The 25,193-nt window shown below is 46.4% G+C and overlaps 1 protein-coding gene and 1 long non-coding RNA gene across 3 annotated transcripts in view; one reads left to right on the top strand and one right to left on the bottom strand.

Annotated features, from left to right (window-relative positions):
* The window catches only part of BCAR3 (BCAR3 adaptor protein, NSP family member), a 221,575-nt gene that overhangs the window by 166,367 nt on the left and 30,015 nt on the right, over window positions 1-25,193 (bottom strand). The gene's annotated exons all lie outside the window — the stretch shown is intronic.
* Window positions 364-8,669, top strand: LOC133244266 (uncharacterized). 2 transcript variants are annotated; one of them, XR_009735350.1, is made up of 3 exons: window positions 364-1,057; window positions 3,952-4,139; window positions 7,443-8,669. It is a non-coding gene; the product is annotated as an uncharacterized LOC133244266 (long non-coding RNA). The 2 variants fall into 2 exon arrangements; XR_009735351.1 differs by having other exon boundaries at window positions 3,986-4,139; window positions 7,443-8,668.

The following is a 25,193-nucleotide window of genomic DNA, read 5'->3' as shown; positions in this document are numbered from 1 at the left end:
CAGATGGGCTGGAGAGAACACAGAAGTGGCTACAGTCCTGCACAGTTCTTTTCCATCAAGAGATGGAATCTACTTCTTCACCCCGTTTATCTGGACTGGTCTTTTGGGGGATAGAATGCAGAGGTTGCAAGGTTATGGGAGGTCTTGGCCTGGGCCTCAGGAGACCTTACGGTGTCTACTCTTTTACTCTTAAAACTGCGCTGCCACCGTATGAATAAGGCCAGGCTACTGTCAGTGCCCTTTTGCTTACTTCAGAGCTTACCTGTAGCTTTGGACAGTTCCCTTAAATGCTTTATTGATTAGCTTCTGCTGTATAACAAACCACCCCAAATTCAGTCACATGAAGAGGGTCTGTTTCCGAGCTTACTCATATGGCGGATGACAAAATTCTAATGGTTCCTGACTGGCTGTTGGCTAGAGGTCTCCATTCTGCACCATGTGGGCCCTTCCAGAACTTTGCTCACACCGCAGCTGTATTCTACCGGTCAGCAGAGATCAACTGTGAAATGCTGTAGGCAAGGGCTAGCCAAAGATGTGAATACCAGGAGGTGAGATCACTGGGAGCTCCTTACAGACTGCCTACCTCACTGCTTCTCCATCATCCGCCAGTGTCCTCTGCCACATACTCCGCTCTTCAGATCACTCACTCACTCCCTGAGTATGTAATAATGATAACAGCTATTATTGGTATTGCAGGCCTATTAAGTGCCAGGTGCTGCGATGTGATAGTCTATATATAAAAGCCACATCCCTTCTTGACCCATGAACCCTTGTCCCCTGGGAAAAGATCTCCTGTGATATTGTGACACAAGAGGAAACAGGTATTTGGTAATTGTCCCCAGTTCCTGGCACAGAACTCCTAAAACCTTTGGAACTTCTGAGTGATGGGATAAGAGGAGTGTCTCTGTTAGTCATAATGAGCCCCTTTCCACCATCCCTGCCCTCCCTGGATGGCACTGCCTTCGCACAGCTAGTCCACTCTCCAGCCACAGTGCCTGGTGGAGAACCAGCCAGGACTGATGCTGTCAGGCTGCTCCTCGCTCCTGCCACTCTGCTGGTGAGGAATATGACTCGTACTTGCCTTTGTTCTTTTCCAGTGAAAGGAACTCAGAATCACTTCAGTCAAACAACAACAAAAGGTAGAAAAGATGAGGACATTCTGAGGAGCAAAGGGAACACACTCCCACCCATACCATACACACCGGGCCTGGAAGCTTGGTCCCCGAGCTTTCCTGTTACCTCCCCCTTGCTTAGGAGGAGAAGAGAAGGAAGAAGCCCGCTGGAACCCCCAGTGCTCTGGGCCTTTCCCTGTGCTCTCAAGGTGTAATCTGCCTTACCACACACCCACTCCAGGTACTGGGGGTGCATCAGGGTGTTGGGCAGCTGCAAAGAGCCTGAGCCAGCTCCCTGGGCACTGCTGGCTGAGACCATGGGACCCCTGGTAGCAGTGTGCAGATAGCAGCCACTGCAAATGGCTGGACTGACATCTCTGGATGCCTTAGAAGTTCAGGGATGTCTCAGGCAGGAAACATTTCAGAGGCATTTAGGTGGGGCAGGAAGGAAGGGTAGGGAAGGCCCTCTGAAGTCAGCACAGTGAGAGCCAGCGTGAGGGGAAAGCAGATAGTTACTTAGATCCTGGAGACCAGTGCCCAGGACCAGTAGCTCAGAATCCTCAGGAATCTCTTGAGTCTGGTAGAATACAGCAATAGACTGCCCATGATGTTCTCTCTGCCTAGAAAATCCACCTTCACTTTGTCCACCCAGACGAATCTTTCAGATGTAATCTGAATGTCCCCTCCCCTGGGAAGTCCTCCTTGACTGCACACAGCAAGCATTCCTCCTTAGGAGCACACGTGGCCTTGTGATTCTCCCTTTAATGACATTGAGCTTTCCATAGAGATCCACTGCCTGGTGGCCCAGAGGCCTTGGAAAAAGACTGGCACTCTCAGAAAATGTTTGTTGAACTGAGTATGATGGAGAATACTAAGGAAGTTTCTGTGTGTGCTCTAAGAAGGAGACACACCACTCACCAGGCACGATCTTCTACACTAATGAAGTGAAGGTGTCTCTCCCAATCTGGAAGCTCAGATTCCAGTGGGAATTGTTCTTTCTGAGTCTTGAAGGCTGTGACCTCTCAACTCTGGAAGGGCCAGGTGGTAAAGAAGGGAGAGGGCCAATCCTGAAGCCAGGGTTCTGTGGGCTCAAATTCCGTCTCCACCACCTGCCAGCTGTGCGGCTCTGGGCGGGATAGAAGACAGCACAGTACTGACCAAGAGGACTCTTGGTGAGGACCGAACATGGTACCCCAGGCCTGGGCACCTACAGTAGCGTCTAGCACAGGACGAGCAGTCTGTAAAGTCAGCTCATATTATTCATCCTATTTCCCCGGATCACAGGAGCAGAGCTCCAAACTATCTCAGGGAATATCCCGAACGTGTCTGGGGACATCGAATGTGGTGGGGCCTGGCCATCACTGGTGTTCCCACAGGCTCAGGCCAGGTCCACTGAGGCAGAGGGCCACCCTAGGCCAGTGTCAAAAGAAAGACCTTTGCAAGGGAACAGGGCTGAAGGGTGACCTTGGCTCCAAGTGCCTGATCCCATGCACTCGGGAGCCTCCCCCTATCTCTGCACCCTGGTTTGGGATGCTAAATGAGAGCCTGCTTAGATCTCAGGCCTGCCTTTTTGTTTTTGGCCTCCTGGCCTTTGCTGCTGTCCTCAGGGACAGGCTATTTTAGGTAGCAGTCAAAATAAAACTGAGATTAACCCAGAATTCTTGGCAGTCAAACAATACCATAATTATGTGCTTTTTAACTTCAGAAATCAGGCAGGCGAGGCTGACCCACAGGGTCTCTGGGGTGCTTTGAGGATAATAAGGCCTGCATCCTGCGCTGTGTCACCTTCATACACCCTCTGCTGCAAGCGGCCACCCAAGAACCATCAGGCTCTCAGGGTCACTGTCTCTTCTCCGGGGAGTCATATTGTCCCGCAACAATACAATCTGCTTCAACGCTAGATCATAGCAGGCTTGGAAGGGCAATGGACTGCTGTCTATATCATAAATCCCTCTCGCAGAAGTTCTGGCCCCAGGGGCTGGTGGCCCGCAGGGAACAGAGGATGCTTGTCCTGCAGGGCTGGTTTTCAGGGCAGGAAACCACCCACAGGAATGTGTCTGTGCTTTGATTGCCAGCAAGGGACGCAGGCCCCTCATCAGGGCAAACAGGCCCCTTCCTCTTTGCTGGGAGCCGAGGGGGAGGGGAGGGAATTAGTCACACAGACGAGCAACAGGATTAGGTCCCTGAGAGTAAAAGCCTCCCTCCAAGCCAGAAAGAGGGAAAAGAATGGGGGATTCAAGGAGCTGGGGGTGGGGGGTCGAGATGATGTAATACAGGTCAAGGCCTGAAGAACAAAGAGGCAGTCGTGATTAGACGCTTCAGGCAGATCTCTAAGCTCCCAGAAGCCAGAAAGGAACCGCCAGACCCCAGTCCCAGGATAGCCCCAAGGTGTGGCTGGAAAAACACAATTTTTCCCCAACTCTGACCTAGCCCTGGGAGTAAGGTGCTTCTGGAAAGACGATGTCCCTAACAGAATGCTAGATATTAGCCGGGAAAATCGACCTAGCGGTGAGACTGGAAGTAGGAAGACATGTGCCAGTGCCCTCTGGCCAAGCCGCCTTGGCAGGAGGCGAACAGATGGCACACCATGGCTGTGCTCTCAAGGGAGGCAGGTGCGGTGGTCCCGAGGCCCTGCCCTCCCACCTGGGGTGCCCGTGGCCCACTGTTCCTGTGTTGAGGGCTGAGTCCCTCTCCTGCCTTCAGGAGCCCTCCAGGCCCCTCTGGCCCAGACTTCCTGCCAGGTCTCCTGGGAGGTACCCCAGAGGAGTGCGTATTGTCAAGGATGGGTACCCACTTCCTACCTGGTGTTAGTTTCTTTGGTTTTTATTTTTGTCTCAAGAGCCTGACATGTCTGACTTTCTCTGCCACACAAGCCACAAGAACAACAAGCCCTGGGAAGCTGGACCTGGGGACTGGACATGCCCAGAGAACTGATCCTGTCTCAAGAGAAGACCTTGAGTTTGTCTGGGGGCAAAGGAAAAAGAGGCTGAGTGATAGCAGGTGAAGGAGGCCAGGAGCTTTAAACAGGTGGGTCCGGAGGGCAGGGCCCCCAGCGGCTCTTCCTGGTAAAGGCTGATGTGGTTTCACGCTAGAAGGGCTGCCCTGCTCTCATTTTCCATCCTGTGTGGTCTCTAATTGGAAAGGGAAGTCACATTCCAGTGTGAAAATGAAGCCGCTAGGCCACCTCCCTCTGGGGATGCCTGGTGGCACTTGTGTCCTGCGGAGCTGGAAGAACTGGACTGACCCCTGTCTGGGGTGGAAGGGGCTTTGGACAGACAGGTTGGGTGGCAATAAAGTGATTAACAAGCACTGGAAACGGACTCCACCGGGCCTCGGCCGGTGCATGGGGGGCTCAGCCAAAGTAGGAACAGGGATGCCCAGAGAGGAGTAGAAGCCCCTTGAGTGAGGACACCCTCTGCCGGTGGCTTAGGCTCCTGTCTGGCCCTCTGGACTGGGGACATTTATAAGGGGGGACATCACCACCAGTCCCGTCACAAGTGGATTTCCTAAGGGCTGTGTCCAAAAGCCTTTGGAAGGAGGATGGCCCTGCTGACTTAACTTTTGGACTTCTGGCCTCCAGAACTGAGAGAGAATGAACTTCTACTGTTATAAGCAACCCTGATTATGGTCATTTGTTACAGCATCCCTAGGAAACCAATACCGCTTATATCTGTATTTCTAACACAGGAAAGAGATTTGCATACCAGTAGTTTATTGGAGAGTCCTCTCAGAAACAATACCTGCAAGGCTGTGAAAAAAAGTGGGGGTGGGCAGAGGGAAAGGCTGAACTGTGATGCAGTTGTAACATCTCAGCCTATTCTGGGGCAGTGAGACTGGACGGACCTTCAGAGTTGTCTCAATTTGAGGCCAGGGAGCTTCCCTGGGGGCTCAGTGGTAAAGAATCCACTTGTCAATGCAGGATACACGGGTTCAATCCCTGGTCTGTGAAGATCCCACATGCTGCGGAGCAACCAAGCCTGTGCACCACAACTATTGAGCCTGTGCTCTAGGGCCCAGGAGCCGCAACCATTGAAGACCATGTGCCCTAGAGCCTGTGCTCCGCGATAAGTGAAGCCACTACAGTGAGAAGCCTGAGCACGCAAATAGAGAGTAGCCTCTGCTGGCCACAACTAGAGAAAAGCCCACACAGCAATGAAGACCCAGCACGGCTAAAAATAAATAAGTAAATAACATTTGAGGCCAAGGGGCCAGGACTTGGTACGCCTGCACCAACTAGTCAGTCATTGGATGTGAGCAGCCCCCTGGGACAGGTACAGTCTTGGGGTGGGGGCAGCTCTCTTCAGAGGAAAGCAAGGCCTGGGAGGTCTCAGCTGTGAGCCCTCAGCAATCACTACCCCCAGCATCTGGGGAAACGAAAGCCTTGAAGGTCCTGAAATGGAGAAGTGGGGATGTATCAGCAGGCACTAAAATACCCTTCCAGGTTTCTCTATCCTCCCTAATATGCATTTTTAGTTTTAGCATCACATGTATAAAACACCTGAGCTTTCAGTACGTTTGTACAGAAATTTAGCAGAATATATAAAGTATAAACCTATTATTAAAACATCAAGTTTTCTCTGTTAAAGAATATAGAACAAGCTAATTTTAAGGAAGTAGAACCATGTCATATGACTAAATTATCATGCGATTTTTCTAGGCCACAGTTTCTTTCTATATATACCTAAGTTCCAGACACACTGGCTGTAGTTCAGTCCTTCCAGACGTCTCTCTTGATGCTAGCTTGTTTTTGATGTGGTCTGTTCTCTCTGCCTGGTGAGCTTGTCTCCTTGGAGCACCCCCACTGCCTCTGAACCCTTGACTTCCTCTTGCTCATCCTTCCTAAGCTGAAACCCCACTCTCACAGAGACGCCGTTGCTGATGCCCCCTAATCAATTCCTCAGCAGCACCTTGAACTTGCCTTTCTATTCCTCATCATGCTTCCAGTTGCTGCTTCATCAACTTCAGGCACAGAGCTGACAGTGCGAGTACAGGGATATTTGTTGAATTGCGTCTGTAATCTTGCATGCAGTGCTTGGGGTCTAGATTGAACCTTATTTACTACCCTGTGCCTTCACTGCTCACAGAGGGCTGTGTACTTTTGGACACTTGCTAAATGTTTTTGAATGGCTCAGTGGGTGTAGACGGAGAGAAGATAGATTCTGTATGCATATATATGGGTTTCCTAAGTTGCGCCAGTGGCAGAGAATCAGCCTGCCAAAGCAGGAGACGTAAGAGATGCAGGTTCAATCCCTGGGTCAAGAAGATCCCCTGAAGGAGGGCATGGCAACCCCACTCCAGTATTCTTGCCTGGAGAACCTCATGGACAGAGTAGCCTGGCGAGCTACAGTCCATAGGTTCACAAAGAGTCAGACATGACTGAAGCAACTTAGCACACATGTATACACACACACACACACACACACACACACACACACACACGTGTATGTATAATCTGTGTGTGTATATATCTTTACTTATAGCTATATCTATATATTCAAACTGATCCTCCCAATACCCAGGAGCTGAAAACACATAATGTAAGACTCTGTGAGATGCTCTCCTCAGGGTTTCCAGGACCAGCCCTGCAAAATCCATGCATCCAGCACAACTGGCCTGCTAGTAAGCGTTAGAGGGAAATTCTGGCTTGCTTGGAAAACATCTTTGGGATTTTCCCTACAGAAGATTTCAAATAATATATGTCCTCACCAGAACTCATAATCTTAGTCTAATCATGAGAAAAGCACTAAACAAACATCAATTATGGGATATTCTACAAAATACCTGACCAGTGTTCCTCAAAACTGCCTAGGTCATCCAAATAGTGAGTCAGAAACTGTCACATGGCAAAGAGTAAGGATGCTTACTTGTAATGTGGAAGTTTGCATGGGATACTGTAATAGAAAATAATATTGTGGGAAAACTAGTGAAATCTGAATACAGGGTAGAGCTTAGTTAATGATAATATACCAGTGTCAGTTTCTCAGTGTGACAAATGTTCCACGTAATGTAAAATGCTAACAATAGGGGAAACTAAGCTAGGAGTATGGGGAATTCTGTACTATCTTTGCAATTTTTCTGTAAATCTCAATCTAATCTATTAAAAAAAAATTCTGGGAGAAATCCAACACTAATTTCATGCCAGGGGAATGCCATGGGGCCTGAACAGTCCTTTGATAAACTATTTTATCGGTAGGGAGTAGGCTAGAAAGGAAGGAGGTGCAAGATCAGGGGCTCAGCTATAAAAACACATCCTAAATGGAATGAAAACATCAGTGGGAAGCCTGTGTCTTATATAAATAAGTAATAGATATCAAAAATTATATATTTCAGGTGCCACCTTAATCAAAGCAACTTTCTCTGCCTTTGACACAGTGTATGGCTGAAAGATTCCACATACAGGTTCAAAATCCCATGTTTCCACTCCTCCTCTAGCTCAGGTCAAGTGATGACAGTGTTAACACCCCCATCTCTTCACACACAGCCCTATTCAGGAGTGAGTAATGCCCCAGGCCCAGGAGAAGTGGGGTGGAGGGACCAGTCCTCTGAGGCTCTAGGTTTTGAGAGCCTTCTCCTCGCTTGCCCCCACCTCATGGGGGAATAAAGGCAAGAGGGCTCTGACACCAGATCCTGATCCAGGAGGTCTAAATCCCGGAGCTCCAGGGCAAGGCTTCACAGGGGGTTTGGCAGGCCAAGCTGGGAAACAGGGCTGAGAAGAGCAAGCCTCTTGGGCAGGTGGCTTCTCCCTAGTGTCAGCAGGTTCAGGAGAGAGTTTCCTCTCCAGGGAAAGTGAGAAAGAGAAAGAAAACAATTAGCATGGGCAGGGAAAAGAACTTCACAGGACCAGCTTTACAGTATGGGGCCAAAATTAGCAGGATTGGTGGTGCAGGACAGGCTCTGGGTGAAACCTCTTTCGAGACAACGTGCTCGATGCTACAGGAGCTCTTTGAGGCCATGAAGCCACGGGGACATAAAAAGCAGCACTGAGAGTGGGGGTGCGCAGAAAGTGAAGAGGACTGGAGAGCAAAACCTGGTTGGAGAGACCTGAACTTGGACAAACGACTCAGCGGTTGCCATGGAGTCAGAACAGCATTTCCCAAGCCCTTGTCACACGGCCAGGCCACTCTTGTCACGTGCTGGGATTACAGCCAGTGGCTCCCAACCACCTTCTCCCGCCCTGAGGGAGCCCCCACTGTCCTTCAGCTGCATCACCTGCTCTGAAACCTCGAACCCCAGAAAATGTCCGCAAAGAAATAAAGAGGTTTCCGTCTCCTCCTGTCTGATGTCTCTTTGGGCAGTAACTCCAGAATTCCCCAGTACCAACCAATCCCTGCCAAATGGGGCCTCTCCCCTCCATGGTTGGTAGCAATGGTCATTTCTAAACAAATATCAACCTTGTGCAAACAACAGCTGCAGAGACAGAAGTGCTTGCCCTGCATCCAAACACTCTATCAGTGGGGTTAGTATCCAAATACCTGCAAAGCAGCAAAATGAAATACAAAATTGAATTTGGGAGTAACATGTACACACTACTATATTTAAAATAGATAACCAACAAGGACCTACTGTAAAACACAGGGAATTACACTCAATATTTTGTAATAATCTATATGGGAAAGACTCTGAAAAAGAATATGTATGTATGTATGTATGTATGTGTGTCTATATATATGTGTGTGTGTGTGTGTGTGTGTATAAAAGCTTCCCCAGTGGCTCAGTGATAAAGAATCCACCCGCAAGGCAGAAGATGTGGATTCGATCCTGGGTCAGGAAGATCCCCCAGAGGAGGACATGACAATCTACTCCTGTATTCTGGCCTGGGAAATCCCATGGACAGAAGAGTCTGGCAGGCTACAGTCCATGGGGTTACAAAAGAGTTGGACACAACTTAGTGACCTAACAACAATCATATATATATATATATATATATATATATATATATATACACACACAAACACACATATACACACATATATGTGTGTGTGTGTAACTGAATCACTTTGCTGTACACCCAAAACTAACTCAACATTGTAAGTCAACTATACTTATATTAAAAAAAATACAAAATTGAGACCAAAGTGGCATGTTACCAGGTGCTTTGGGGAAAAGAGCTTGGGAAAATGAATCTTTACTAGATTCTAGTTTGTAGGCAGCTTTAAAAAAAAGTCCGCAAGGATTCAAGCTCAAATGAGACACTCCCTCCACTTGCTGTGACCCTGCTTCAGGGCCTGCTTCAGCCCAGTTTGCCTCCTATTTGGAGGAGGGATTTAGATTAGACAAAGGCCGTAGGTTTCCCCTTAGTTTATAAAACTTTAGAAACAGCATTCTACTAGAAGAGAGAAGGAAACTCAAGTTCATTAAAGGCTTATTCTGTACTATGAAGTACCTCTGAATCACTGAAGGTTAAATGAAACCACCATGTAATTCTTTGAAAATATAATTCTTTTGCAAAAAACTGTGGATCTAAAAGTTCTGGAATGGAGTTAGTATAAGGGAAAAGCATATGACTTCAAATTCATTCATAAACACAAATTATAACTTGAGAAAAGACTTTTCTCCCCTGTAGTTCATAGGTCTTTGGTCATTTATCCTCATGTTGATTATCCAAAAAAAATCTAACTTCTTAAATGGAACTCTTGGTTAACTAGATTATATTGGGTGGCTCAGTGATAAAGAATCTGCCTGTCAGTGCAAGAGACACAGGTTCAATCCCTGGGTCGGGAAGTTCCCCTGAGGAAGGAAACGGCAACCCACTCTAGTATTCTTGCCTGGGATCCCATGGACAGGTTAGCTTGGCTACAGTACAGGGCATCACAAAGAGTCAGTCACTACTTAGTGACTAAACAAAGTATACTGGATGTAGATTTTGCTTTGAGAGCACTGAATTCACACACAAAAAGTAAAGAAGCAGAGGCATCATGGAACATAGGAACTGAGTCTGTACAGTGTGCATGCAAAGTCCAAAATTAAACCACTGATACAGAGTAAAAGATCCAAACCGGTCTGATAATATAGGAGCTAGTCTGGACCTGTGAAACCCATCTGGACCAAGACTGAGGCAAACAGAGATCTTATTAAAAGAAAAGGTGCATATGAAGGTGAACTCCCAAGAAGAATAGCTCTTAAGAACTTTTTAAGCAAATGAAGAAGCTCATTATCATAAAAACAGCTATTAAAAAAAAAAAGTTCCCAAAGTATAGGCAGACCATGAAGAATTTTTAAGGTGATGAAAATACTCTGTATGCAACTATAATGATGGATACATGTCCAGACCCTTATGTACAATACGAAGAATGAACTGTAAGGTAAGCTATGGACTTTGGGTGATTATCACATCAGTGCAGGTAAAAAATGTGCCATCCGTGAATGATGTTGACAATGAGGAGGCTACTGTGAGTGGGTCAGGGGGTATATGAGAAACCTCTGTACCTTCCTATTTTCTTATAAAAAGAACAAGTTCTTAAGGACTAAACACACTGAAAACCCCAAACATTTATGTTCTAAATCCTCTCCCATCACTGGGGAGTACTCCCCCAACAATTATACATACAAAACACTGTGTTGGGGACAGGAGGACGCTGGCCTGGGGGTAAGGCCGGGCTTACAGTCCCTCCCCCAGGACTGCACTGGGGTAGCAGCCTCACAGGAGGGTGCTGAGGATTAATAAATACCCGCTTCCTAGCAAGGAGCTGTGAGCCCCTCAGATGAAAGGCGCAAAGTAAACACAGGCCAGAGGCCGTCGGAACACTTGGGAGACTTTAGCGCAGCTGGCGAGGGAGTGGAATAGGGGTGTGTGTGTGTGTACATGCCCGTGTACATGTGTGTACCGCTTTCCAGGTCCTTTTATTTGCTCAGAACTCTTGGCCCACTGGGTACCAGGGCAGTTTAAATATTATTCATTGTCATTTTTTCTTTCCAGCATTAGGCCACATAGGCAGTAAACAAGTGAATTTGAGGAGCAAAACCTAAAACCAAAACCCAGTCTCTAAGTAGAAACTGGTGGCTTTTCTCCTGAAAATATGGCCTTATGTCCTTTCTACAGGGAGAGGAGGAACTGAGTCTTTACTGGAGGAGAAAGTTCAAGGCTACTGAGGTGAGCAGGCTGGATGGCAGCCGGCAGACAGGATGAAGAAAAAGAACAATATTTCACCTTTGTAATTACACGGCATCTTCAGGCCAGTTCAAAGTATTCTACACACCTCACCTAATGGATATTTACAACACTTGAGAGGTATGGAAGAGGTGGGCAACATAAACCCATTGCTGAGATGGGCAATCTTGAGGTCCAGAAAGGTGATGTGTTCTCTATACTCTAAAGGCCATATGTTCCAGGTGAGGCCTACAAACCCCTCAGGGTCCAAGAAAGTATTCCAGAGTAACCATGAGCATCCTCTGTAAGAATTATTAATTTTTCATTCATTTTTACACTCATCTAAACGAATAAACATTTTGTTACATGTGTGACTCCCTGACAAGGTGGCACAAGTGGTAAAGAATCTGCCTGCCGATGAAGGAAACGCAAGAGACACAGGTTCCATCCCTGGGTCGGGAGGATCCCCTGGAGGAGGGCATGGCAACCCACTCCAGTATTCTTGCCTAGAGAATCCCACGGACAGAGGAGCCTGGGGTCACAAAGGGTTGGACATAACTGAGAGGTTGAGCACACAACACTGACAACAGAATGCTGAGATAGTTTCCAGGCACACATCTGAGTTTGTGTTTATAATCACGCCATCTAACAGTGCCTGCATGCATCTCTCAGTGTAGTATTCCTCTCACTGGAGCACATGGATTTGTCTGGAGTTCATCGGATGCCCTAGTTTGGGAAACATTGCTCTATGACATGGAGCCTTCTGGTAGGATCTGCTACACTGTGGTTGAATCTCAGTCATGAGCCAGACGGAAGTGGTGGGACTGCAATAGCATGGTTCCCACAGTCAGAGAGGCCAAAGGGGTGGTACATGAGGTTGTGATGTGGCCTGGGCTGACCTCTGGAGAGGTCAATGGGGTGAGTGGGGACGTGGTTTCCAGGGAAGTGGTGATGCTTGTAAACAGGTGGTGGCAGCCTTACAGCTTTGCAGGGGCCACCCAAGGGCCAGCCCTCATGGGCAGAGGCTGGGGCATCAAGGCAGGGCAGGGTCCCAGCAAAAAAGGTAGTGTTACTCCAGTTCCAGCAGAACTCAGGGCAAACCAGGAAACCAAGGCACGGACTCAGGGGGCCAACCTGGAGGGGATTCAGAAGAGTGGGCACACAGGGTACACCCCTCCCTGGCACCCCAGCACCAGGTTTAAGGCAGCACAGGGACTTCGAGTGTGAAACACTCTCCACCCAGTTAGCTCTTCCTTACCCTTCACTTATTACATTAAGTGTCTGTTCCTCAGGACTTTCCCGGTAATCGAGTGGTTAAGAATCTGTCTTAGAAGGCAGGGGATGTGGGTTTAACCCCTGGCGGAGGAACTAAGATCCCACATGCCATGGGGCAACTAAACCCATGCATCACTGCTACTGAGCCCGAGCCCACACAATCTAAAGCCCTCATGCCACAGCTAAAAAAGCCACACACCACAACGAAGACACAGCACAGCCAAAAATTAAAAGTCAGTTCCTTCGGGACACCCGCCCTGACCTCCAGACTAGACAGACCTCTCTGCCAAGCACCCACAGCGGCCTGCACTTCTTGGTGACTCTCTTCCACCAATGATTAGCTATTCAGGGTGTGTTTTCTTAACTGAACTGTAAGCTCCACCCCCCGCCCCCCCCCAGGACAAGGGCTGAGCCTGTCCTGTTCCCTGCTGTGTTCCTCAGCACGAGCTCATAGAAGGGCTCTGTAAATGTTACTGATGAAATAAAAAACAATGTGAGTACCGGGTCATTCTGGTTTGAGTCTCCAGTGCACCCTCTTGCTTGGTCAGAAGTGGACTGGATCTGGTTATGCTGAGCCTGAGGTGGCAGAATTCGATGCCAAAAGTTTGAAAGGCAACATTCTCCAGAGATGCTCTTATAGCCCTGTGCCAGGAGCCTGAGCTGTAGGATACATCTGCTGCCATCCCTCGTGATTCCCCTGACCTAACCCCCAGAGTCCTCTTCTTCCTCTCCTCAGCTGTGATCTCGCTCCCGGCAGACAACACGGGGCCTCTCTGAGACTTTCCTCAGCACCAAGCCCTTTTGCTTTTGGAGACAACAGCCCATATCAAAAACCCTAAAGTGCTCATTCACCTCACATGAAATGTAACATATTTCACCATGGAAGAGGTAGACTCGGATGCAGCTGACTAGCTGGAATCCTATTACACTTTGTAGACATTTACTTAAACATTTTTCAGTTTTGTTATCATGGTTTCCTTTTCTTATTTTGGAAAAAGTATATTTCCCACCACCCCCCCCCCCCCAGCTCTCAGAATTGTTTATAGACCCATGAAAAGCTAATTAACCACTTATTGGATAATGTGGTCCCAGGTTCAAGGAAGCTATGTGCCATGACCTGAGCCACCAAACAATGAGACTCAGACACACGTATTGGAAGCACAGCATTCAGCAGCCTCCCTATGGATTCTGTAGGCAGAGCAGAGGAAGAACATTCCTGCCGTCAGAATTAAGGGCCCTGTCTGTGAGTGGTGGGCACTCATTCCTAAATAAGGCATTTGGAATGTGAAACAGTTCAGCTAGGCTAGTTGCCGCACACTGGCTGCCGCCATGGAACGTGGAGGGACTGGGAGAAGGAGAAACCAGGGAGGTGTGGCAGCAAGAGGTGGAAGGCCAGAGATGCTCATTTAAAAGCACAATTATTAAATTAAGCTTCCAAACTTCCATTTTAAAATAACAGATTGAATATCCAATTTCACAGATTGAGGAGTGGTGATGAGTTTAATTAGAAAACGTGCCGGGCATTATACCAAGTCCTGCAGAAAATGAACAGCCCTCAGGTGGTTCACGTATGCAGAGAGAGTAGGTGTAATTACCAAGCACAAGATGACTGTGTGAGCAGAGAACAGAAAGCAAGAATCGTGGGGGACTGGATGAGGAGACAGTAGGTAATGGGACCTACTGTAGCCAGAGACTATGGCTTCTTAACTGGACATGGAAGAGGGCATAAGAGGAGGAGAACAAAACTCCAGGAAGAGGAGGCAAAATGAGTAAAGCTATACAAATAGAAATTAATAATGGCTTTCACTGAGTGCTTTCTAAGGACCAGGCTCTGCTCCAAGTACCTCACAGTTAGTCATTCTCCTCACAGAGCTGTTATGGTGATGCTGTTATTCCACTCGAGGGGGCTGAGGAGCCTGAGGCAGAGTCAGACCCCAGATCCCCATCCCTAACCTCCTGGCCTTACCCACCTAGGTTTGGGAGGGTGGAGGGGTGCGTGAGGAAGAGGCCACTAGGTTGGAATTGGAGAATCGGATGAGGCAACAGAAATGGGAGCAGATTGGGAGGATTCTTACGTGCCATGTCAGGATTTTAAATTTTATCCTATAGACCTTTCTCAGAGGGGCATCCATGGATCATCTGCAGGGGCATCATCTCAAGCTGGTGGGAATGCAGAACCCTGGGCGTCACCCCTGACCTACTGAATCAGAAGCTCCAGGATGGGGCCTGGTAAATTACTCAGCCATTAAAAAGAATACATTTGAATCAGTTCCAAGGAGGTGGATGAAACTGGAGCCTATTATACAGAGTGAAGTAAGCCAGAAAGAAAAACACCAGTACAGTATACTAACGCATATACATGGATTTTAGAAAGATGGTAACAATAACCCTGTATACGAGACAGCAAAAGAGACACTGATGTATAGAACAGTCTTTTGGACTCTGTGGGAGAGGGAGAGGGTGGGAAGATTTGGGAGAATGGCATTGAAACATGTATAATATCATGTATGAAACGAGTCGCCAGTCCAGGTTTGATGCACCATACTGGATGCTTGGGGCTGGTGCACTGGGACGACCCAGAGGGAGGGGAGGGGAGGGAGGAGGGAGGAGGGTTCAGGATGGGGAACACATGTATACCTGTGGCGGATTCATTTTGATATATGGCAAAACCAATACAATATTGTAAAGTTAAAAAATAAAATAAAATAAAAGGTTTTCAGGCAATTTTTCTGCACACTCAAGTCTGAGAACCACAGCTATAGGCCATGTGGATATACAACCATTTTTAAGTTGGGGAGTAAATGGTCAGATACGCTTTATAGAAAGCAGTTTTGAGTAATGGATGAGTTGAAGTGGAAAGCCTTGAAGCAAATGGCCAGCCAAGGGTCTCCTATCCTCTCCAGCCGTGGTGATGGCCTGGACAGAGAAACAGCAGTATGGAGAGGGCACTGCAGACAGAATGATAGCGGGATCCTACTGGAGAGTGAGGTATGAACAATTATATCAAAGTTTCTACTTGGGTGGCTGATGATGAAGTTGGGAAGTAATAGAGCACAGACTTGGATTTAGAAGACTGGAGCTCAAATTCAAGCTCTGGCACCTGCCAAGAGCAGTACAGTGGCAACCCAAATGTTTTCACTTGCAAACTGGGGATGGTATCACCCATCTCATGGAATTGTTGTGAGGGTTAAATGATATACCATAAGGAAATATGCACTTTCCTGACACCTGATAATGTTTCATGCTTGTTTCCAAAAAGGAAGATTAAAAAATAAACTAAATCGAGGAGAAGAACCTAACAAGCATCCCCAAGCCACAATCACAGTTGGAACCTCCCCCTCAGAGCCCACCCAGCAGGTCAGTGAGAGGGCTGCCCCGTCTCAGTGCCAAGGATGAGCTGAGCTGGGAAGGAATGTGCTGAGGCTGAGCAGAGCTGGCCACAGGTCAGAGATGAATCTCCACCTGGCACCGGCATCTTCCACAGGGGTAGCAGCTTCTCCCACAGCACATCTGTGAAGTTCATCACCAGAAAACTGGGCAGGCTAGGGCAGTCCAGCAAGCAAGTCTAGGAAAGCCTGCTGGAAGACCACTTGGGGTCTAGGAGCAGAGGAGCTGCCGAGATGCTGTTTTCAATCAGGTGAAGGGGATCCAAGACTAGGTCCAGGGTTGCCAGGAAACATACAGGATGCCCAGCTAAACCTGAATTTCTGATAAACAGTGAGTCATGCTATAGCTTAAGTATGCCCCCGTGTAATATTTATACTAAAACATTATTCATTGCTTACCTGAAATTAAAGTTTAACTGGGTCCTGTATTTTTGTTGGCTAAATCTGGCAATCTTAATCAGGACCCTGCAGGTCTGCACAGGTTAACCTTGGAGCCAGGACAGGAGAACAGGAACAAAGCGAGGAACAGAAAGGCCAAGAGGGTTTGCCTGAGTTCTCTGTGGATGACACAGTTCCTTGACCCCATGGAGGAAGCTGGTGGCTCTGGAGTTGGCACTGCCTCTGACCTGGAATTCCAACCTTGACTTGTCCATCAAACACTGAACTTCTTCCTTCCTCTTTGTTGTACAAGTTAATCTCCCAGATTCTGCCCCTGCCTACCCACCGGGTTTCCAGCTGTGCAGCTGTGAGATGACCTGCCCTTCCCTTGGGAACTAGTCCTTCCTGATTGGCATGGCTTTGTGGAGGCTGTCACATCTTAGGTGACCCCCACTCTGATTAAAGGAGGTGCTTTGGGGCTACAGAGAAGCCTATGAGATGGGAAATGCAGTTAAGCTACCAAATCAGGGAGAAAATTAGGTTCATGTTACACAGTGATTAAAAACAGTTAAGTGTTAATAAGTGATGTGCCTAGATGTTCATATCTCCTGAATTTAAGGCCCTGTTCAGTTCAGTTCAATTCAGTCACTCAGTCGTGTCCGACTCTTTGCAACCCCATGAATCACAGCATGCCAGGCCTCCCTGTCCATCACCAACGCCCGGAGTTCACTCAGACTCACATCCATCGAGTCGGTGATGCCATCCAGCCATCTAATCCTCTGTCATCCCCTTCTCCTCCTGCCCCCAATCCCTCCCAGCATCAGAATCTTTTCCAATGAGTAAACTCTTCGCATGAGGTGGCCAAAGTACTGGAGTTTCAGCTTTAGTCCATTCTGAAGGGGATCATCCCTGGGATTTCTTTGGAAGGAATGATGCTAAGGGCCTGTATATTTTTTAAAATTCAGTAATGACTGGTTACAATCTTTAAGCTCTGATCTTTTAATAAAATATTATACTTTTCTAAAAATAAAAAATGACTAAAAATGTGTATTGTATAATCTGGGGCTCAGTTAATCTTATCTATATAAATTTAGCCTCTTAGATCCTGAGGCAGAGCCAGCTTCATGGGCATATAAACTGCACAGGACTCAGGCTCAGAAGGGTCCCGTGTGTGTTTCACACTCTGCTGCTGCCATCCTGTCATTCTTAATTTCTGAGCAAGGGGCCCTGCACTTTCATTTTGTACTGAGTCTCACAAATGATGTACTCAGCCCTGTTCTAAGTGGACAGAATGTGCCCAGAAATCAAGTTTAGTACACAGAAGAAGAAAAGAGCTTCTGAAATGCCGCCTTGAAAACCCTGAACTTGTGACACGGTGGCACAAAATCGAGAGGAAAGCAAGTCAGGTCAGGCAGGTATCTTGTCACCTGGAAGGTTGCTCACGGTGACACAAAATGCTGACAACAGCTGCCAGGCCTTGCAAAGTCAGCACATAGAGTCAGGCCACAAAGATGCTCTTTCCCACGGATGCCGGCATAAATAACAGAAACCTAAGGGGCTGGCTGTGGGGAAGAGCATTCCTGCCTTGGCCGCAGGCTGGGACATCCATTTAATCTCACAGAGCAGGAACTTCGCTGGTGGTCCAGCGGCTAAGACTGTGCTTCCAGTGCAGGGGGCTTAGTTCGATCCCTGATCAGGGAACTACATCGCACGAGCCGCAGCTAAGAGTTTGGGTGCTGCAACTAAAGATCTCACATGTCACAACTCAGAGCCAGTGCAGCCAAATAAGCAGACATTTTTAAAAGTGCCACAGAACACCACCTCCGAATCCACAGCCTGAGTCTCCTGACCCCCATCAGCCGTCAGGGTTGGCTTCACCTGGTGGGCTTAGTTGGTGTGCCCTGGGTGGGCCTGCGACTTCTGGTGAGGAGCAGGGGAGAGGGTGCTAGGGTTTGTCCCCCGTCTGCTCACTCAACATTCTTTTCCTTCTTTTGTCTTCTTATTCATTTCCCCCCTGCTCTCAATCCCTGGTCCTCTGTCTCCTTCCGGTCCCCAAACCCCTGATGCATCTGGTTAGTGGCTCTGCAGAGCAGAGGTCAGGAGGGGATGGCCTTTCCCACCCTTTCTGTTCTAGTCCAGTGGTCCAGCGTAATATTCTTGCTATCTTAGGTGATAGGCATTACAGACTGACTGCCAGGCCGAAATGCTGAGTGGGAAATTCAGTAGAGAGGGCCTTTTGTTTGTTTCTAATAGGAAGTTAGGAATTACCCCAGAGTACCAGCTGTGTTTTCAGCTGACAGACTTGTGTTCAGCCTTGGATAAAAGTGTTCCTGCTGACTTCCACATCCTCTGCCACCGGCTTCAGATGACCCAGGTAGAGCTTGGCTTTCTGCCCTTTGGTCTCCACTCTAGAGTCCTTGCTTGGCGAACATCGAGTGACCAGCGCCCAAGTAAGCCAGATGGCTTCAGAAAGTATGCGTATCAGAGTCAGATGTAATTCAAGATGCTGATACTTGGAGGAAGCTCTATGTCCATCAGTTAATGATTGGGGTTGCTGTACCCCCAACATTCCAATAACAGCAATGCAGCAAGGCCCAGATTAAGACAGTAGCTTGCAACAGAGAGGAACATGCCAAATAATCAAAGACATTATTTTTTTCTTTTAGTCTTTCATGTTTTTAAGAAACAATAAAGAGCAAACGGAAGACTCCCTTCTGATCCCCAGCCTTCCATTTCTCATTCCCAGAGGCGACCAGTATCACCAGTTTCTTAATTATTTTTCCAAAGACATTCTTCAGACACAGTCATACACAAATGAATATATTGCCCTTTTACTTTAAATAGAGAGAATAGCATACTATGAACACTCTCTACACCTTGATTTTTTCCCTTAATAATGCAGCTAGGAGAACATTCCTTTAACAATCCATACAGATCTACCACATTTAAAGAATTGCCTAAGGACTTCCCTGGCAGTCCAGTGGTTAAGACTCTGCACTTCCAGTACAGGGAGCACAGGTTTGATCCCTGGGTGGGAAACTAAGATCCCACATGCCACATGATGTGGCCCCCCAAAAAAGTAGAATTGGTGGGTCAAAGGGGGTGAGCGTCACTACTATATATAAAATAGATAGCTAACAAGGATCTACTGTATAATAGCACAGGGAAAGATGAAAAGAAAAAAGAAGGTACAAGTCTTTTTGATCACTGCCAATCAATCAGGTGACTAGCATGGTAGCATCCTAGTTTTAATTTGAATCTCTGATTATGAGTGAGGATGAACCTAATTTATTGGGTTGATGTTGTTTTTCTTAACATACCCCAGGAACTCTTTACGTAGTAAAGAAATTATCCCTTTGTCATTTATTTTGCCAATATTTTCCCTACTTTGTCTTCTGAGATTGTTACTAGCTTTTTTTTTTTTTTCTTTTTACTGAGGTAAAATTCATATACCATAAAGTTAATCATTTTAAAGTATACAATTCAGTGGCATTTATTGTTGTGCAACCATCACTTCTAGTTTCAAAGTATTTTGCTTCTGGGACTTGTAATAATTCATAATTTTAAAAATTTAACATGTCAATTATAATCACTTTTTTATGGCTTCTTGGTTTTTTGTCACAAAGCTCCTGGCTCATCTGTTTTCTTGCAATTTAACACTTTCTTTTCTTTCCAGACTAAATTTTAAGATTATATTATCAGAGCTTCCCTGATGACTCAGTGAATAGTCTGCCTGCCAGTGCAGGAGACACGGGTTTGATCCCTGGTCCGGAAGGACCCTACATGCTACAGAGCAATTAAGCCTGTGTGCTACAACTACTGAGCCTGTGCTCTAGAGTCCAGGAGCCACAACTACTGAGCCTATGCTCTAGAGTCCAGGAGCCACAACTACTGAGCCTGTGCTCTGCAACAGGAGAAGCCACCGCAAAGAGAAGCATGGGCACCACATCCAGAGAGTCACCATCACTCCCTGTAACTAGAGAAAAAAAGCCCGAGCACCCAGCACAGCCATAAATACGTAAATAAAGTTTTAAAAAATAATAAAATAAAACTCTATCTTAAAAAAAAAAAACATCATTTCAACCACTGCCTGATCAGCACCTTTGTCTGTTCCTCCTTTTGTAAAGCCTACTCTTAAACCCCAACCTTGGCTCTGTTCAACCACCACCCCACCCTTCTCTGCTACAACCTGGGACTGCTGAACACTGCCAGAGAAAAATCACACAACCACATTTACTCATTCAACACACAAATAGATATTATTATTAATGTCTGATACCTCTCTGGAGACAGCACAGTATAGTACTAAGATCATCAGCTCAGGTCAGACTGCTCAGATTTGAACCTCACTCTGACACCTGTTAACTCTGTGACCTTGGGGAAGTTTCTTAACCTCTCTGTGCCTTGGTTTTCTCGTCAGCTAAAAGAGATTGTTGTGAGGATTAAGTGTGTGTCAATATCTATAAGATTTAGAAAGATGCCTGGCACATATCAAGAAATCAATAACTGTTAACTATTATAATTATCGTTACTATTATTTTAGTCCTTACAATGACACTACAAGGAATGCATGTTGACAGACTAAAAACTAGCTTCAAAGAGGTTAAAAATTTATCCAAGTAACACATGGTAAGTGATGGACTCAGAGTCCATGTACTGACCTCCACACCATGATGCCTCAATGCAGAGATAGGAACGGAGAGCCGTCTGCGTCTGGCATTTCAAACTAGCAAGTTTAACCCTGAAGATGTCCTTTCGAATTTACCCAAGGCACTGGAGAAAGGGAGGTGGGTGGTGCAGGCTGTCAGAGTGTGAAGACACCTATTTGGAAAAACAGTTAGCCAACCAGAAGGTTGTAGGAGCAGAAAGAATTAGAGAGATTACACTCGCTCCATTCCTCTTTCCTGCTATAATCCAATGAGCTCCTCACAGCAGAATTTTAGAAGCAGAGTAGCTCCATATAACTAAGGGTCTTTACAGTCTAAAGGGAAAATGGGAGCCTGTAGCTTAAGATTTAAAGCAAAAGGCACTCTTGATTGCCATGGGTGACAAGGTGCTAATGGTTTCTAATAATCTCCCAAACTGGGTTAAGTGTTTGTCACATGGGCTGTGATTAAAACCGCTGCTCCCAGGGTACCTTGGCAAGTTTCTCTCCATCTGCCAGGTTCCATTTTCTCTAACTGGCTTTAGCACCTGGGCCTGCTTAAATGGAATTTACACCTATTAGAAGCAGTTTTCTGTATACTATACAGATTCCATCGTTGTTGTCTACTTCTGGTAAAAGAAATTCCTCCCCAAACTGAATTAGACTGGGAATTAAAATCCTCAGTACTAAAAATCTCTACTGTTTAAATACCCTGACAAAATCATCCTAGGTTTCTGTTGAAGTTCATTATTTTACAGATCGAAACATGGAGCTTTTTTTGGTAAACCTACTATTTAGAAAACAAACAAACAACAAAACCCACACAAAACTATTTCAGAAATGCGACCACACATAAAAGAAAATCTCTTGCCAAAATGCCACCATATAAAGAAGGCAATTGAAGAAAAGGGCACTTGTTGAAATGCCACCAGCATCATATTGAACAGAACCGGAAAGAAAATTAATATCCTGCTAAACTCTATAAACTTTTCTTCAATCACTCCTTTTAAAAAATGCAACCTACATTTAAAAATCATATTTGCTAAAAGTCAACTCTCTTTATGTAAGGATAATAAAATTATTTGACCAGATTTGGGTATTAGAAAAAATTGGGGTACTAAATTGAAAAGAGTTCAGAGATGACTGGGTTGGATAACATAAGACCTGTGTTCTTAACAGAGATGCTAGGTTCATTTACTGCTGCACAACAAAATTACCCCAAAGTTAGCAGCTTGAAATAGCAATCATTTATTGTCTCTTACAATTTCCTTGAGTTGGGAATTTGGTTCTGGCTCAGATCTTCTCATGAAACCATAGTCGATATCCACCAGGGCTGCGTCATCTGAAGGCTTGACCATCAGGGTCAGTTCCCAAGGTAGCTCCTTTGCTTCGCTGTTGGCAGGAGGCCTCAATTCTTCTCCACACGGGCTTCTCCATGGACTTCCTGAGTGTTCTTAAGGTATGAGGACTGCCCCACTCCAGACAATTCAAGAAACTAAGGTGAACCCACAGTGCCATCTGAGACCTCCACCATGGCATCTACCAGGCTCTATTGGTCACCCAGGCTGCATGTCATTCAACATGGGAGAGACTACACAGGATCATGAACAGACACCAGGAGGCAAGACTCACTGGGGGCCACCTTAGAGACTGGCCACCCCAGGTGGCTCTAACATTAACTGTTCCAAGATGTCTTCTATTGATGCCAAGTATTCCTTTCTTATATTCCCATAACACCGAACTCCACTCACCCCCACCCCACTAGATGCTTCTGCTTTCAGTTATACATAGAAATTTAGAGCTGAATCTCCAATACTCTTGCCCAGAAAATCCCATGGACGGAGGAGGCTGGTAGACTGCAGCCTACCAGTTTGGGGTCGCTAAGAGTCGGACACGACTGAGCGACTTCACTTTCATGCATTGGAGAAGAAAATGGCAACTCACTCCAGTATTCTTGCCTGGAGAATCCCAGGGACGGGGCTGCCGTCTATGGGGTCGCACAGAGTCGGACACTGAAGTGACGCAGCAGCAGCAGCAGCAGCAGCATTGTGGTAACCACCTATTCCAATTTCAAATGTCCCTTGGGATTAGATATAAAATGATATGTTTACATGTTTCTCTACTCCTTGAGGATGGGAACTATGTCTTATTTTTAAGTATCCCCAGTGCCCAGCATAAAGCCTGTAAAATATGTAAGTTTGACCTGTCTTGGATGAATTATTTTTGTTCTCTTGACCTCAGTTTTCTTGCTTGTAATAGACTGATTTTTTAAAGCCCCTTGCACTTTATCACATAAATAGTTTTGTTTCCTAGTGGAGTGTGGTCCTGTGGTATGACAGCTCTTCACTGCTTCCTGGAAGCATCCCCTTTGGGTTTTGGATAGAGGGAGTCCACTGGCTATTGTACTGTGGAAGCAGAGACTCTCAAAAAGGCAGTGGTGGGATAAATTGTCATCAAAGGGTTCAGTTTTTGAGCTGAAACTAGTTCAAGAACACTTCCCAGATGTATTGCGCCAAGGGAAAAGAGGGACAACAATTTCAGACAAACAGACTCCCTCATTTACCAATTGGTCTGATCATTACTCCCCTGCTAGAAATCCCTTTGGTTCTCTACTGCCAACAGCAGAACTCAGATTCCTTTGTCTGCATTCAGGAATGCAAGCCACCTTCCTCTTCAGAGACCCTTGCTCCAGGCATGCTGCACCTTGGCTGTCCCTTGTCTAGGGCTGTGGTTTCTTTATCCATGATAATTTACCCCTATGTAGCCTCTGTCATGGAGAAGGCAATGGCACCCCACTCCAGTACTCTTGCCTGGAAAATCTCATGGAGGAGCCTGGTAGGCTACACTCCTTGGGGTCGCTAGAGTCGGACACAACTGAGCGACTTCACTTTCACTTTTCACTTTCCTGCATTGGAGAAGGAAATGGCAACCCACTCCAGTGTTCTTGCCTGGAGAATCCCAGGACGGAGGAGCCTGGTGGGCTGCCATCTATGGGGTCACACAGAGTCGGACATGACTGAAGTGACTTAGCATAGCATAGCCTCTGTCAAACAAACTATCTTTATATATATAGATGCCAGCACTATCCAAAGATTTTTCAAACTGAGTTTAAGTTGTTTGGGAAATTGTATTCCCAAAAGACACTTGACATTAAAACTATATGAAGATGCATGAAAGAAATGATACTGTGTAACTTTTCCTAAAATATTTCATCTAATAGGGAGTGGGAAATACACTATAGTCTATTCATGTATACATGAATTAATTGTGCCTTCTCAGGGTCTTATTTGATGTACCAAATCATGCTAGGGAGAAATTTGGGCCCAGGAAAAAGAAAGATTTGAAGGCGACTTTCCATAACAAGTGGGCTAGTAACCCATGCAACCTAATCAACCCTGAATATTCATTGGCAGGACTGATGCTGAAGCTGAAGCTCCAATACTTTGGCTACCTGATGTGAAGAGCCAACTCACTGGAAAAGACCCTGATGCTGGGAAAGATTGAGGGCAGGAGAAGGGGGTAACAGAAGATGAGATGGTTGGATGGCATCATTAACTCAATGGACGTGAGTTTGAGCAAACTCTGGGAGATGGTGAAGAACAGGAAAGCCTGGTGTGCTGCAGTCCATAGGGTTGCAAAGAGTCGGACCCAACTGAGGGACTGAACAACAGCAATAGTAACCCATGCAGAGGCAGGTGGCCCTGTAAACAGCCCCAAACGTACATAAATCTCACGAATCAGTTTCCAATGCCCTGAAGCATACAGCCTCTATATTGGGAGCTTCATAAAAAATAAATTTACTTAAACTTATCCAATAAGCCCCTTTCACTATTAAAAGATGGCCCATATGGGGGAACATCTGATGTAGCTTTTCCTCCAGGCACTTGTCCAATGTGGTTTCAAGCAGATGGTGTTTTCCCAGGTTCACCCCTTCAGAAAACTGGGAGGACTTTGCTGAGAGCAGTCAATCACCCAGGAAGTACAGACAAGCCCATTCTTACCAAGTTACTCTTAAGTACACTGACCTCATTATTTGCTCCTAATGTGAACAGGTACTTATTCAATGTGTCTCTTTGTATAGAGATTATCAGTTTGCCTGTGGGTCCATCATCTCTCTGTCTACATTATTGCTGTCTGTTTCTTTAAAAGGAGGGTTACAGCTTCATGGTGGCCATGTACAATGCCACGTAAAAGGATGTTGGAGAAGGGCAGGAGGCAGCAGAATATGTGACAGGAAGTGTTGGGAAAACCGGTGGATCTAACCTAGCCAGGCTGGATTACCTCACATCCAGGGAAGCAGCGGACTGGAT

Source organism: Bos javanicus, chromosome 3, assembly GCF_032452875.1.
Source record: "Bos javanicus breed banteng chromosome 3, ARS-OSU_banteng_1.0, whole genome shotgun sequence".
NCBI classification, from domain to species: domain Eukaryota; kingdom Metazoa; phylum Chordata; class Mammalia; order Artiodactyla; family Bovidae; genus Bos; species Bos javanicus.
This window is presented reverse-complemented; position numbering and strand designations above follow the sequence as displayed.